Source organism: Lissotriton helveticus, chromosome 5_1 (assembly GCF_964261635.1).
Source record: "Lissotriton helveticus chromosome 5_1, aLisHel1.1, whole genome shotgun sequence".
NCBI classification, from domain to species: domain Eukaryota; kingdom Metazoa; phylum Chordata; class Amphibia; order Caudata; family Salamandridae; genus Lissotriton; species Lissotriton helveticus.
Genome location: NC_136065.1, coordinates 1,921,829,572 through 1,921,843,936, shown reverse-complemented (window position 1 = coordinate 1,921,843,936; position 14,365 = coordinate 1,921,829,572). Strand labels below are relative to the sequence as shown.

Here is a 14,365-nt window from a genome sequence, read left to right as displayed (position 1 = left end):
CAGGGTCCAGGGCAGGGAGGATGGCTAAGCAGGAGCAGTTAAAACAATAAGGCAGCAAAGCAAGGGTCTTTACCTAGTGCCCAGTGTCCTCGTGTGCTATTAGACTTATTCACTAGCATTCACCAGCACCAACACACCTCTTTAATTACTCTGTAGGTCCACAGTAGGTCCACAGTACTATCAAATGATTCAGATGATTCAATCGCCTTGGATCAGTATTCGCCTTGTAACAGCAGTAACAGCAGTCGCCTTGGTACAATAGACCTCCTCCCAGTACACAAGTCCACAGCACAGCACAGCAAGCTGCAGCAAGGCAGGCAGCACAAGCCCCTGCTGAGTCAAGAAGTCAGGAAGTCAGCTGGTCGTAGTTCCCGACCACCCAGCAATGCTTATTGGAGTGGGGTGCTGCCGGCTAACTCGTCCCCAGCGGGGAACTGATACAGCTGCCGTGAGTTGGGCGATTAGGGGGGGTCAGACCAACACCGGCGCGCCCACGACGCCGCCTGGTTCCTAGGCACCAAGCCTGCCCTAGTGCCCTGCAAAGGAATGGACGCCCAGACGCCTGGGCGCCTAGACGCCAGGTGGATGCCTGTGGGCAGAGGGAGACTCGGGTGCAGAACCGCCGCAGCAGTGTCACTAGGCGCTGCAAAGCCTGGGTTTTCCGCGGACTCCCGCGGGTCCTGTAACACGCGAGCCGCACAAAAGCCGGCTCTCTGCGGACTTACTGCGGGTCTGCGGATCTGCAGGTCTGCGGGTCTCTGTGGTTTTTCGGGGTCAGATCTGGTCCTGCACGGCTTTGGTTTGTGGATCAGAACAGCGCAGCCCCACACCACGCCACCGCAGCCGTCCGCTTCGTGGCTCTCTGACTCTCTGGTCCGACTCGCTGCTCTCGCTCTCTGACAGCACTTAAGTCAGCAAATAATGAATTAGTTCAAACAGTCATGTGTAAATGGAAAGTCCAAGATACCACAACATAACTCATGGAAAGCTGAAGACACCACAACATGGCTCGTGTAAATGAAAAGTCCAAGACAACAAAACATGACTCGTGTAAAGGAAAGGCCAAGACACCACACCATGACTTGTGGTAAGGAAAGTCCAAGACAACACAACATGAATGCTGTAAAGGAAAGATCAAGACCCCATAACATGACTTGTGTAAAGGATATTTCAAGACAAGACAACATGACTTGTATAAAGGAAAGCCAAGACACCACAACATGACTTGTGTAAAGGAAAGCCATGGCACCACAACATGACTCGTGTAAAGGAAAGCCAAGAAACCACAAAATGTCTTGTGTAAAGGAAAGTAGAAGACACCACAACATGACTTGTGTAAAGGAAAGCCAAGACACCACAACGTGACTCATGGAAAGGAAAGTCCAAGACACCACAACATGACTCATGGAAAGGAAATTCCAAGACACCTCAAAACGACTTGTGGAAAGAAAAGCCCAAGACACCACAACATGACTTGTGTAAAGGAAAGTCCAAGACATCACAACCCCGACATGTGCTAATTGTAAAGACAAGTGAAGCTGAGGTGTAGGTGTATTTATTAATAAATCTAAATGTTTCTTGACATACACGTTTCTACATCAGTCATCAGTTTTAGGTTTGCTGTATTTGCCTTTTCTTGGAGGATTTGTAGTAGTTCCTCCTGGTAACCGTTCCTCTTGGCTGTGCCTCTCGAAGCCTTCTCGCCCTAGGCAGAATTACTTGCAGAGACCATAGGCTGACCTTTATGTAAATGGTCAGCTATGTAAGGAAGAGTTACCTGGAGATTTCATGGTATCAAACATGCAACACTCTTGTCCTGTATTTTATTTGAATGACCTAATACATTCTGGGAATTGTAGTTCCGAGTCACTTCAATTGTAGTAAGACACCTGCGAACACTAGTGCTTTGTAAATGAAAAGTGTGGGACTTAAACATTGCATTCTTGGTGACCTGGATTACTCTGATAAAACCGTCAGTCACTCGGCAGTGGTGTGAACTGGGGGTGCAGGTGCAACGGACTAGGAACAGGCCACGTGCTGATGTGGGAACAAGGTTGAGGATGCTGAGCAGAGCGCATCTATGCAGTGACAGCCAGGCTCTGTGACCTCTGATTGAACTCGGGGGGGAAAGGGGAAACGGGTGGCACCCCAGCAGTGGAGGAGGGCAGAGATGGTCAAAAGATTTAAAACACTCTATTAATCATGTTATGCTGCAACATATTTTTTGCTCTTCAGGATCACTCCAGATGAGAGGACGAGGTAAGGATGTTAGATTTTTTGTTGTACAAAAGGATTTTTTAATCCTAGTTTCCAAATGTGATGGAATGGTATAACCCTGAGGATATCGCTTTATGTCGTTGTGCCTCAGGGTCCATTATCTGGCCCCAAAAATGGATAGCCTAGAGGCAAACTCATTTTGCATGCTTCATTATACATATGCATTCATGTATTTATTTATTCATTTGTTTATATTGGGTGCACAGAAAGACTGTGAGACTCCAAGATCTGTGAGCAAAGTCTGCAACAAAGAAGTAAAGTGCCCACAAAAAGCCTACTCCGTGGACCGAGGATCGGGTTCAGTGGTCCTTCCTCAGTACCGGGGGCATCTACGGGAGCAGATAGATGACCATTTACTTTGATATTGTCAAATGTGATACCCTCATTCCATTGATGAACATCACTGCCTTCATTTCATTAGTATCGGACACTATCTCTTCCCAATCTCTCAGATTATTAATGTCAGATTCTCCAATCTACACTGTGTTTAATGCATACCCTTCCTTTCATGACTTGCTGGGGTGCCCAGATGAATCGCCCCTCAGAGCGCTGGCTACTATTTAACAAGTAATTCTATCGGTTACTCTTTGATCTTAAATGGTGACGTGGCCTTGAAAACACAGAAGAAAACACGTGTCGGCAGGGCTGCTGAAAATTTAGTTACCAAATATTGTCTGCTACAAGTTGTGAACATGAACAGAATTGACAAAAAAACATGTATTAGTTACCCTGACAATGGGCAGCCCATCACAAAAGCTGCCTCGCCCAGAAGGTGGAATTGAACCACTCTGTTGCTAGACAGCTACAGGTTTGAAGCCTGCACCCCAGACCACTGAGGTTCATCCAGTCAAAGAAACAGTGTAGCAAAACAGGTATATATATCACAAGAATACATACTCTTTTACAGGTAGGGTGTGAGCCAAAATTTGTAATCCGCTTAGCTATCAATGTTCACTATTTATTGAAGTTCTGGGCTCAGCTCTTTTTTTGATTTGTCTTTATTTTCATGCACTGTTTTAGTCAAAAGTTCAGAATATGAACCTTTGATTGTATGCAAAACAGAGACAGGCTTTCTGGGTAAACGAGACTTTCTTATAATATGGACAAAGTTCAGATAAATCATTGGTAATGTCAGCGTTAACCACAATAGAAGAGGAAAGGCCGTGCTGATTTGAGTTTACAGAACACAGAATAAACAGACATTCTTAAAGCCTTACTCTGTTCTCTCACTCTCTCTGACTCCTTGAACGGAAAGAGCAAGCACCACAACATGATTGTGTAAATGAAAGCCAAAACACCACAATATGACTTGAGTAAAGGAAAGCCAAGACACCACAACATGACTTGTGTAAAGGAAAGCCAAAACACTACAACATGACTTGAGTAAAGGAAAGCCAAGACATCGCAACATGACTTGTGTAAAGGAAAGCCAAAACACCACAACATGACTTGAGTAAAGGAAAGCCAAGACACCACAACATGACTTGTGTAAAGGAAAGCCAAAACACTACAATATGACTTGAGTAAAGGAAAGCCAAAACACCACTACATGACTTGTGTAAAGGAAAGCCAAAACACCACAACATGACTTGAGTAAAGGAAAGCCAAGACATCGCAACATGACTTGTGTAAAGGAAAGGCCAAGGCACCACAACATGAATTGTGTAAAAGAAAGCCAAGACACCACAACATGAATTGTGTAAATGAAAGCCAAGACACCACAACATGAATTATGTAAAAGGAAGATCAAGAAAACACAAAATGACTCATGTAAAGGAAAGCCAAGACACCACAACATGAATTGTGTAAATGGAAAGTCCAAGATACCACAACATAACTCATGGATAGCTGAAGACACCACAACATGGCTCGTGTAAATGAAAAGTCCAAGACAACAAAACATGACTCGTGTAAAGGAAAGGCCAAGACACCACACCATGACTTGTGGTAAGGAAAGTCCAAGACAACACAACATGAATGCTGTAAAGGAAAGATCAAGACCCCATAACATGACTTGTGTAAAGGATATTTCAAGACAAGACAACATGACTTGTGTAAAGGAAAGCCCAAGGCACCACAACATGACTTGTGTAAAGGAAAGTCAAGACACCACAACATGACTAGTGTAAAGGAAAGCCAAGACACCACAACGTGACTCATGAAAAGGCAAGCCAAGGCACCACAACATGACTTTTGTAAAGGAAAGCCATGGCACCACAACATGACTCGTGTAAAGGAAAGCCAAGAAACCACAAAATGTCTTGTGTAAAGGAAAATAGAAGACACCACAACATGACTTGTTTAAAGGAAAGCCAAGACACCACAACATGACTCATGGAAAGGAAAGTCCAAGACACCACAACATGAATTGTGTAAAAGGAAGATCAAGAAAACACAACATGACTCATGTAAAGGAAAGCCAACACACCACAACATGAATTGTGTAAATGGAAAGTCCAAGATACCACAACATAACTCATGGATAGCTGAAGACACCACAACATGGCTCGTGTAAATGAAAAGTCCAAGACAACAAAACATGACTCGTGTAAAGGAAAGGCCAAGACACCACACCATGACTTGTGGTAAGGAAAGTCCAAGACAACACAACATGAATGCTGTAAAGGAAAGATCAAGACCCCATAACATGACTTGTGTAAAGGATATTTCAAGACAAGACAACATGACTTGTGTAAAGGAAAGCCCAAGGCACCACAACATAACTTGTGTAAAGGAAAGTCAAGACACCACAACATGACTAGTGTAAAGGAAAGCCAAGACACCACAACGTGACTCATGAAAAGGCAAGCCAAGGCACCACAACATGACTTTTGTAAAGGAAAGCCATGGCACCACAACATGACTCGTGTAAAGGAAAGCCAAGAAACCACAAAATGTCTTGTGTAAAGGAAAATAGAAGACACCACAACATGACTTGTGTAAAGGAAAGCCAAGACACCACAACATGACTCATGGAAAGGAAAGTCCAAGACACCACAACATGACTCATGGAAAGGAAATGTCAAGACACCTCAAAACGACTTGTGGAAAGAAAAGCCCAAGACACCACAACATGACTTGTATAAAGGAAAGCCAAGACACCACAACATGACTTGTGTAAAGGAAAGTCATGACACCACAACATGACTAGTGTAAAGGAAATCCAAGACACCACAACGTGACTCATGAAAAGGCAAGCCAAGGCACCACAACATTACTTGTGTAAAGGAAAGCCATGGCACCACAACATGACTTGTGTAAAGGAAAGCCAAGAAACCACAAAATGTCTTGTGTAAAGGAAAGTAGAAGACACCACAACATGACTTGTGTAAAGGAAAGCCAAGACACCACAACATGACTCATGGAAAGGAAAGTCCAAGACACCACAACATGACTCATGGAAAGGAAATTCCAAGACACCTCAAAAAGACTTGTGGAAAGAAAAGCGCAAGACACCACAACATGACTTGTGTAAAGGAAAGTCCAAGACACCACAACCTCGACATGTGCTAATTGTAAAGACAAGTGAAGCTGAGGTGTAGGTGTATTTATTAATAAATCTAAACGTTTCTTGACATACCCGTTTCTACATCAGTCATCAGTTTTAGGTTTGCTGTATTTGCCTTTTCTTGGCGGATTTGTAGTAGTTCCTCCTGCTAACCGTTCCTCTTGGCTGTGCCTCTCGAAGCCTTCTCGCCCTAGGCAGAATTACTTGCAGAGACCATAGGCTGACCTTTATGTAAATGGTCAGCTATGTAAGGAAGAGTTACCTGGTGATTTCATGGTATCAAACATGCAACACTTTTGTCCTCTATTTTATTTGAATAACCTAATACATTCTGGGAATTGTAGTTCCGAGTCACTTCAATTGTAGTAAGACACCTGCGAACACTAGTGCTTTGTAAAGGAAAAGTGTGGGACTTAAACATTGCATTCTTGGTGACTTGGATTACTCTGATAAAACTGTCAGTCACTCGGCAGTGGTGTGAACTGGGGGGTACAGGTGCAACGGACTAGGAACAGGCCACGTGCTGATGTGGGAACAAGGTTGAGGATGTTGAGCAGAGCGCCTCTATGCAGTGACAGCCGGGCTCTGTGACCTCTGATTGAACTCGGGGGGAAAGGGGATCCGGGTGGAACCCCAACAGTGGAGGAGGACAGAGGCGGTCAGAAGATTTAAAACACTCTATTAATCAGGTTATGCTGCAACATATTTTTTGCTCTGCTGGATCACTCCAGATGAGAGGACGAGGTAAGGATGTTAGATTTTTTGTTGTACAAAAGGACTTTTTAATCCTAGTTTCCAAATGTGATGGAATGGTATAACCCTGAGGATATCGCTTTATGTCGTTGTGCCTCAGGGTTCATTATCTGGCCCCAAAAATGGGATAGCCTAGAGGCAAACTCATTTTGCATGCTTCATTATACATATGCATTCATGTATTTATTTATTCATTTGTTTATATTGGGTGCACAGAAAGACTGTGAGACTCCAAGATCTGTGAGCAAAGTCTGCAACAAAGAAGTAAAGTGCCCACAAAAAGCCTACTCCGTGGACTGAGGATGGGGTTCAGTGGTCCTTCCTCAGTACCGGGGGCATCTACGGGAGCAGATAGATGACCATTTACTTTGATATTGTCAAATGTGATACCCTCATTCCATTGATGAACATCACTGCCTTCATTTCATTAGTATTGGACACTATCTCTTCCCAATCTCTCAGATTATTAATGTCAGATTCTCCAATCTACACTGTGTTTAATGCATACCCTTCCTTTCATGACTTGCTGGGGTGCCCAGATGAATCGCCCCTCAGAGCGCTGGCTACTATTTAACAAGTAATTCTCTCGGTTACTCTTTGATCTTAAATGGTGACGTGGCCTTGAAAATACAGAAGAAAACACGTGTCGGCAGGGCTGCTGAAAATGTAGTTACCAAATATTGTCTGCTACAAGTTGTGAACATGAACAGAATATACAAAAAAACATGTATTAGTTACCCTGACAATGGGAAGCCCATCACAAAAGCTGCCTTGCCCAGAAGGTGGAATTGAACCACTCTGTCACTAGACAGCTACAGGTTTGAAGCCTGCACCCCAGACCACTGAGGTTCATCCAGGCAAAGAAACAGTGTAGCAAAACAGGTATATATATCACAAGAATACATACTCTTTTACAGGTAGGGTGTAAGCCAAAATGTGTAATCCGCTTAGCTATCAATGTTCACTATTTATTGAAGTTCTGGGCTCAGCTCTTTTTTTGATTTGTCTTTATTTTCATGCACTGTTTTAGTCAAAAGTTCAGAATATGAACCTTTGATTGTATGCAAAACAGAGACAGGCTTTCTGGGTAAACAAGACTTTCTTATAATATGGACAAAGTTCAGATAAATCATTGGTAATGTCAGCGTTAACCACAATAGAAGAGGAAAGGCCGTGCTGATTTGAGTTTACAGAACACAGAATAAACAGACATTCTTAAAGCCTTACTCTGTTCTCTCACTCTCTCTGACTCCTTGAACGGAAAGAGCAAGACACCACAACATGATTGTGTAAAGGAAAGCCAAAACACCACAACATGACTTGAGTAAAGGAAAGCCAAGACACCACAACATGACTTGTGTAAAGGAAAGCCAAAACACCACAACATGACTTGAGCAAAGGAAAGCCCAGACATTGCAACATGACTTGTGTAAAGGAAAGCCAAAACACCACAACATGACTTGAGTAAAGGAAAGTCAAGACACCACAACATGACTTGTGTAAAGGAAAGCCAAAACACTACAATATGGCCTGAGTAAAGGAAAGCCAAGACACCACTACATGACTTGTGTAAAGGAAAGCCAAAACACCAAAACATGACTTGAGTAAAGGAAAGCCAAGACATCGCAACATGACTTGTGTAAAGGAAAGCCCAAGGCACCACAACATGAATTGTGTAAAAGAAAGCCAAGACACCACAACATGAATTGTGTAAACGAAAGCCAAGACACCACAACATGAATTGTGTAAAAGGAAGATCAAGAAAACACAACATGACTCATGTAAAGGAAAGCCAAGACACCACAACATGAATTGTGTAAATGGAAAGTCCAAGATACCACAACATAACTCATGGAAAGCTGAAGACACCACAACATGGCTCGTGTAAATGAAAAGTCCAAGACAACAAAACATGACTCGTGTAAAGGAAAGGCCAAGACACCACACCATGACTTGTGGTAAGGAAAGTCCAAGACAACACAACATGAATGCTGTAAAGGAAAGATCAAGACCCCATAACATGACTTGTGTAAAGGATATTTCAAGACAAGACAACATGACTTGTGTAAAGGAAAGCCAAGACACCACAACATGACTTGTGTAAAGGAAAGTCAAGACACCACAACATGACTAGTGTACAGGAAAGCCAAGACACCACAACGTGACTCATGAAAAGGCAAGCCAAGGCACCACAACATGACTTTTGTAAAGGAAAGCCATGGCACCACAACATGACTCGTGTAAAGGAAAGCCAAGAAACCACAAAATGTCTTGTGTAAAGGAAAGTAGAAGACACCACAACATAACTTGTGTAAAGGAAAGCCAAGACACCACAACATGACTCATGGAAAGGAAAGTCCAAGACACCACAACATGACTCATGGAAAGGAAATTCCAAGACACCTCAATACGACTTGTGGAAAGAAAAGCCCAAGACACCACAAAATGACTTGTGTAAAGGAAAGTCCAAGACACCACAACCCCTACATGTGCTAATTGTAAAGACAAGTGAAGCTGAGGTGTAGGTGTATTTATTAATAAATCTAAACGTTTCTTGACATACCCGTTTCTACATCAGTCATCAGTTTTAGGTTTGCTGTATTTGCCTTTTCTTGGAGGATTTGTAGGAGTTCCTCCTGGTAACCGTTCCTCTTGGCTGTGCCTCTCGAAGCCTTCTCGCCCTAGGCAGAATTACTTGCAGAGACCATAGGCTGACCTTTATGTAAATGGTCAGCTATGTAAGGAAGAGTTACCTGGTGATTTCATGGTATCAAACATGCAACACTCTTGTCCTGTATTTTATTTGAATAACCTAATACATTCTGGGAATTGTAGTTCCGAGTCACTTTAATTGTAGTAAGTAAGACACCTGCGAACACTAGTGCTTTGTAAATGAAAAGTGTGGGACTTAAACATTGCATTCTTGGTGACCTGGATTACTCTGATAAAACTGTCAGTCACTCGGCAGTGGTGTGAACTGGGGGTGCAGGTGCAACGGACTAGGAACAGGCCACGTGCTGATGTGGGAACAAGGTTGAGGATGCTGAGAAGAGCGCCTCTATGCAGTGACAGCCGGGCTCTGTGACCTCTGATTGAACTCGGGGGGAAAGGGGAAAAGGGTGGCACCCCAGCAGTAGAGGAGGGCAGAGGCGGTCAGAAGATTTAAAACACTCTATTAATCAGGTTATGCTGCAACATATTTTTTGCTCTGCTGGATAACTCCAGATGAGAGGACGAGGTAAGGATGTTAGATTTTTTGTTGTACAAAAGGACTTTTTAATCCTAGTTTCCAAATGTGATGGAATGGTATAACCCTGAGGATATCGCTTTATGTCGTTGTGCCTCAGGGTCCATTATCTGGCCCCAAAAATGGATAGCCTAGAGGCAAACTCATTTTGCATGCTTCATTATACATATGCATTCATGTATTTATTTATTCATTTGTTTATATTGGGTGCACAGAAAGACTGTGACACTCCAAGATCTGTGAGCAAAGTCTGCAACAAAGAAGTAGAGTGCCCACAAAAAGCCTACTCCGTGGACCAAGGATGGGGATCAGTGGTCCTTCCTCAGTACCGGGGGCATCTACGGGAGCAGATAGATGACCATTTACTTTGATATTGTCAAATGTGATACCCTCATTCCATTGATGAACATCACTGCCTTCATTTCATTAGTATCGGACACTATCTCTACCCAATCTCTCAGATTATTAATGTCAGATTCTCCAATCTACACTGTGTTTAATGCATACCCTTCCTTTCATGACTTGCTGGGGTGCCCAGATGAATCGCCCCTCAGAGCGCTGGCTACTATTTAACAAGTAATTCTCTTGGTTACTCTTTGATCTTAAATGGTGACGTGGCCTTGAAAACACAGAAGAAAACACGCGTCGGCAGGGCTGCTGAAAATGTAGTTACCAAATATTGTCTGCTACAAGTTGTGAACATGAACAGAATTGACAAAAAAACATGTATTAGTTACCCTGACAATGGGCAGCCCATCACAAAAGCTGCCTCGCCCAGAAGGTGGAATTGAACCACTCTGTCGCTAGACAGCTACAGGTTTGAAGCCTGCACCCCAGACCACTGAGGTTCATCCGGGCAAAGAAACAGTGTAGCAAAACAGGTATATATATCACAAGAATACATATTCTTTTACAGGTAGGGTGTGAGCCAAAATGTGCAATCCACTTAGCTATCAATGTTCACTATTTATTGAAGTTCTGGGCTCAGCTCTTTTTTTGATTTGTCTTTATTTTCATGCACTGTTTTAGTCAAAAGTTCAGAATATGAACCTTTGATTGTATGCAAAACAGAGACAGGCTTTCTGGGTAAACAAGACTTTCTTATAATATGGACAAAGTTCAGATAAATCATTGGTAATGTCAGCGTTAACCACAATAGAAGAGGAAAGGCCGTGCTGATTTGAGTTTACAGAACACAGAATAAACAGACATTCTTAAAGCCTTACTCTGTTCTCTCACTCTCTCTGACTCCTTGAACGGAAAGAGCAAGACACCACAACATGATTGTGTAAAGGAAAGCCAAAACACCCCAACATGACTTGAGTAAAGGAAAGCCAAGACACCACAACATGACTTGTGTAAAGGAAAGCCAAAACACCACAACATGACTTGAGCAAAGGAAAGCCAAGACATCGCAACATGACTTGTGTAAAGGAAAGCCAAAACACCACAACATGACTTGAGTAAAGGAAAGCCAAGACACCACAACATGACTTGTGTAAAGGAAAGCCAAAACACTACAATATGGCTTGAGTAAAGGAAAGCCAAGACACCACTACATGACTTGTGTAAAGGAAAGCCAAAACACCAAAACATGACTTGAGTAAAGGAAAGCCAAGACATCGCAACATGACTTGTGTAAAGGAAAGCCCAAGGCACCACAACATGAATTGTGTAAAAGAAAGCCAAGACACCACAACATGAATTGTGTAAACGAAAGCCAAGACACCACAACATGAATTGTGTAAAAGGAAGATCAAGAAAACACAACATGACTCATGTAAAGGAAAGCCAAGACACCACATTATGAATTGTGTAAATGGAAAGTCCAAGATACCACAACATAACTCATGGAAAGCTGAAGACACCACAACATGGCTCGTGTAAATGAAAAGTCCAAGACAACAAAGCATGACTCGTGTAAAGGAAAGGCCAAGACACCACACCATGACTTGTGGTAAGGAAAGTCCAAGACAACACAACATGAATGCTGTAAAGGAAAGATCAAGACCCCATAACATGACTTGTGTAAAGGATATTTCAAGACAAGACAACATGACTTGTATAAAGGAAAGCCAAGACACCACAACATGACTTGTGTAAAGGAAAGTCAAGACACCACAACATGACTAGTGTAAAGGAAAGCCAAGACACCACAACGTGACTTATGAAAAGGCAAGCCAAGGCACCACAACATGACTTGTGTAAAGGAAAGCCATGGCACCACAACATGACTCGTGTAAAGGAAAGCCAATAAACCACAAAATGTCTTGTGTAAAGGAAAGTAGAAGACACCACAACATGACTTGTGTAAAGGAAAACCAAGACACCACAACATGACTCATGGAAAGGAAAGTCCAAGACACCACAACATGACTCATGGAAAGGAAATTCCAAGACACCTCAAAAAGACTTGTGGAAAGAAAAGCGCAAGACACCACAACATGACTTGTGTAAAGGAAAGTCCAAGACTCCACAACCTCGACATGTGCTAATTGTAAAGACAAGTGAAGCTGAGGTGTAGGTGTATTTATTATTAAATCTAAACGTTTCTTGACATACCCGTCTCTACATCAGTCATCAGTTTTAGGTTTGCTGTATTTGACTTTTCTTGGAGGATTTGTAGTAGTTCCTCCTGGTAACCGTTCCTCTTGGCTGTGCCTCTCGAAGCCTTCTCGCCCTAGGCAGAATTACTTGCAGAGACCATAGGCTGACCTTTATGTAAATGGTCAGCTATGTAAGGAAGAGTTACCTGGTGATTTCATGGTATCAAACATGCAACACTCTTGTCCTGTATTTTATTTGAATAACCTAATACATTCTGGGAATTGTAGTTCCGAGTCACTTCAATTGTAGTAAGACACCTGCGAACACTAGTGCTTTGTAAATGAAAAGTGTGGGACTTAAACATTGCATTCTTGGTGACTTGGATTACTCTGATAAAACTGTAAGTCACTCGGCAGTGGTGTGAACTGGGGGGTGCAGGTGCAACGGACTAGGAACAGGCCAGGTGCTGATGTGGGAACAAGGTTGAGGATGCTGAGCAGAGCGCCTCTATGCAGTGACAGCCGGGCTCTGTGACCTCTGATTGAACTCGGGGGAAAGGGGAAAGTGGTGGCACCCCAGCAGTGAAGGAGGACAGAGGCGCTCAGAAGATTTAAAACACTCTATTAATCAGGTTATGCTGCAACATATTTTTTGCTCTGCTGGATCACTCCAGATGAGAGGACGAGGTAAGGATGTTTCGATTTTTTGTTGTACAAAAGTTGTTTTTAATCCTAGTTTCCAAATGTGATGGAATGGTATAACCCTGAGGATATCGCTTTATGTCGTTGTGCCTCAGGGTCCATTATCTGGCCCCAAAAATGGGATAGCCTAGAGGCAAACTCATTTTGCATGCTTCATTATACATATGCATTCACGTATTTATTTATTCATTTGTTTATATTGGGTGCACAGAAAGACTGTGAGACTCCAAGATCTGTGAGCAAAATCTGCAACAAAGAAGTAAAGTGCCCACAAAAAGCCTACTCCGTGGACTGAGGATGGGGTTCAGTGGTCCTTCCTCAGTACCGGGGGCATCTACGGGAGCAGATAGATGACCATTTACTTTGATATTGTCAAATGTGATACCCTCATTCCATTGATGAACATCACTGCCTTCATTTCATTAGTATCGGACACTATCTCTTCCCAATCTCTCAGATTATTAATGTCAGATTCTCCAATCTACACTGTGTTTAATGCATACCCTTCCTTTCATGACTTGCCGGGGTGCCCAGATGAATCGCCCCTCAGAGCGCTGGCTACTATTTAACAAGTAATTCTCTCGGTTACTCTTTGATCTTAAATGGTGACGTGGCCTTGAAAACACAGAAGAAAACACGTGTTGGCAGGGCTGCTGAAAATGTAGTTACCAAATATTGTCTGCTACAAGTTGTGAACATGAACAGAATTGACAAAAAAACATGTATTAGTTACCCTGACAATGGGCAGCCCATCACAAAAGCTGCCTCGCCCAGAAGGTGGAATTGAACCACTCTGTCGCTAGACAGCTACAGGTTTGAAGCCTGCACCCCAGACCACTGAGGTTCATCCGGGCAAAGAAACAGTGTAGCAAAACAGGTATATATATCACAAGAATACATATTCTTTTACAGGTAGGGTGTGAGCCAAAATGTGTAATCCGCTTAGCTATCAATGTTCACTATTTATTGAAGTTCTGGGCTCAGCTCTTTTTTTGATTTGTCTTTATTTTCATGCACTGTTTTAGTCAAAAGTTCAGAATATGATCCTTTGATTGTATGCAAAACAGAGACAGGCTTTCTGGGTAAACAAGACTTTCTTATAATATGGACAAAGTTCAGATAAATCATTGGTAATGTCAGCGTTAACCACAATAGAAGAGGAAAGGCCGTGCTGATTTGAGTTTACAGAACACAGAATAAACAGACATTCTTAAAGCCTTACTCTGTTCTCTCACTCTCTCTGACTCCTTGAACGGAAAGAGCAAGACACCACAACATGATTGTGTAAAGGAAAGCCAAAACACCACAACATGACTTGAGTAAAGGAAAGCC

At 42.7% G+C, this 14,365-nt stretch overlaps 4 non-coding genes across 4 annotated transcripts; all 4 read right to left on the bottom strand.

The window, feature by feature from the left end:
* Positions 1 to 3,039: 3,039 nt before the first annotated feature.
* On the bottom strand, positions 3,040 to 3,126 carry TRNASTOP-UCA (transfer RNA opal suppressor (anticodon UCA)). Its single transcript has one exon. It is a non-coding gene; the product is annotated as a tRNA-Sec (tRNA).
* Positions 3,127 to 7,310: 4,184 nt separating this feature from the next.
* TRNASTOP-UCA (transfer RNA opal suppressor (anticodon UCA)) lies at positions 7,311 to 7,397 on the bottom strand. Its single transcript has one exon. It is a non-coding gene; the product is annotated as a tRNA-Sec (tRNA).
* Positions 7,398 to 10,556: 3,159 nt separating this feature from the next.
* On the bottom strand, positions 10,557 to 10,643 carry TRNASTOP-UCA (transfer RNA opal suppressor (anticodon UCA)). Its single transcript has one exon. It is a non-coding gene; the product is annotated as a tRNA-Sec (tRNA).
* A 3,157-nt stretch (positions 10,644 to 13,800) lies between these two features.
* TRNASTOP-UCA (transfer RNA opal suppressor (anticodon UCA)) lies at positions 13,801 to 13,887 on the bottom strand. Its single transcript has one exon. It is a non-coding gene; the product is annotated as a tRNA-Sec (tRNA).
* Between the last annotated feature and the right edge of the window lie 478 nt (positions 13,888 to 14,365).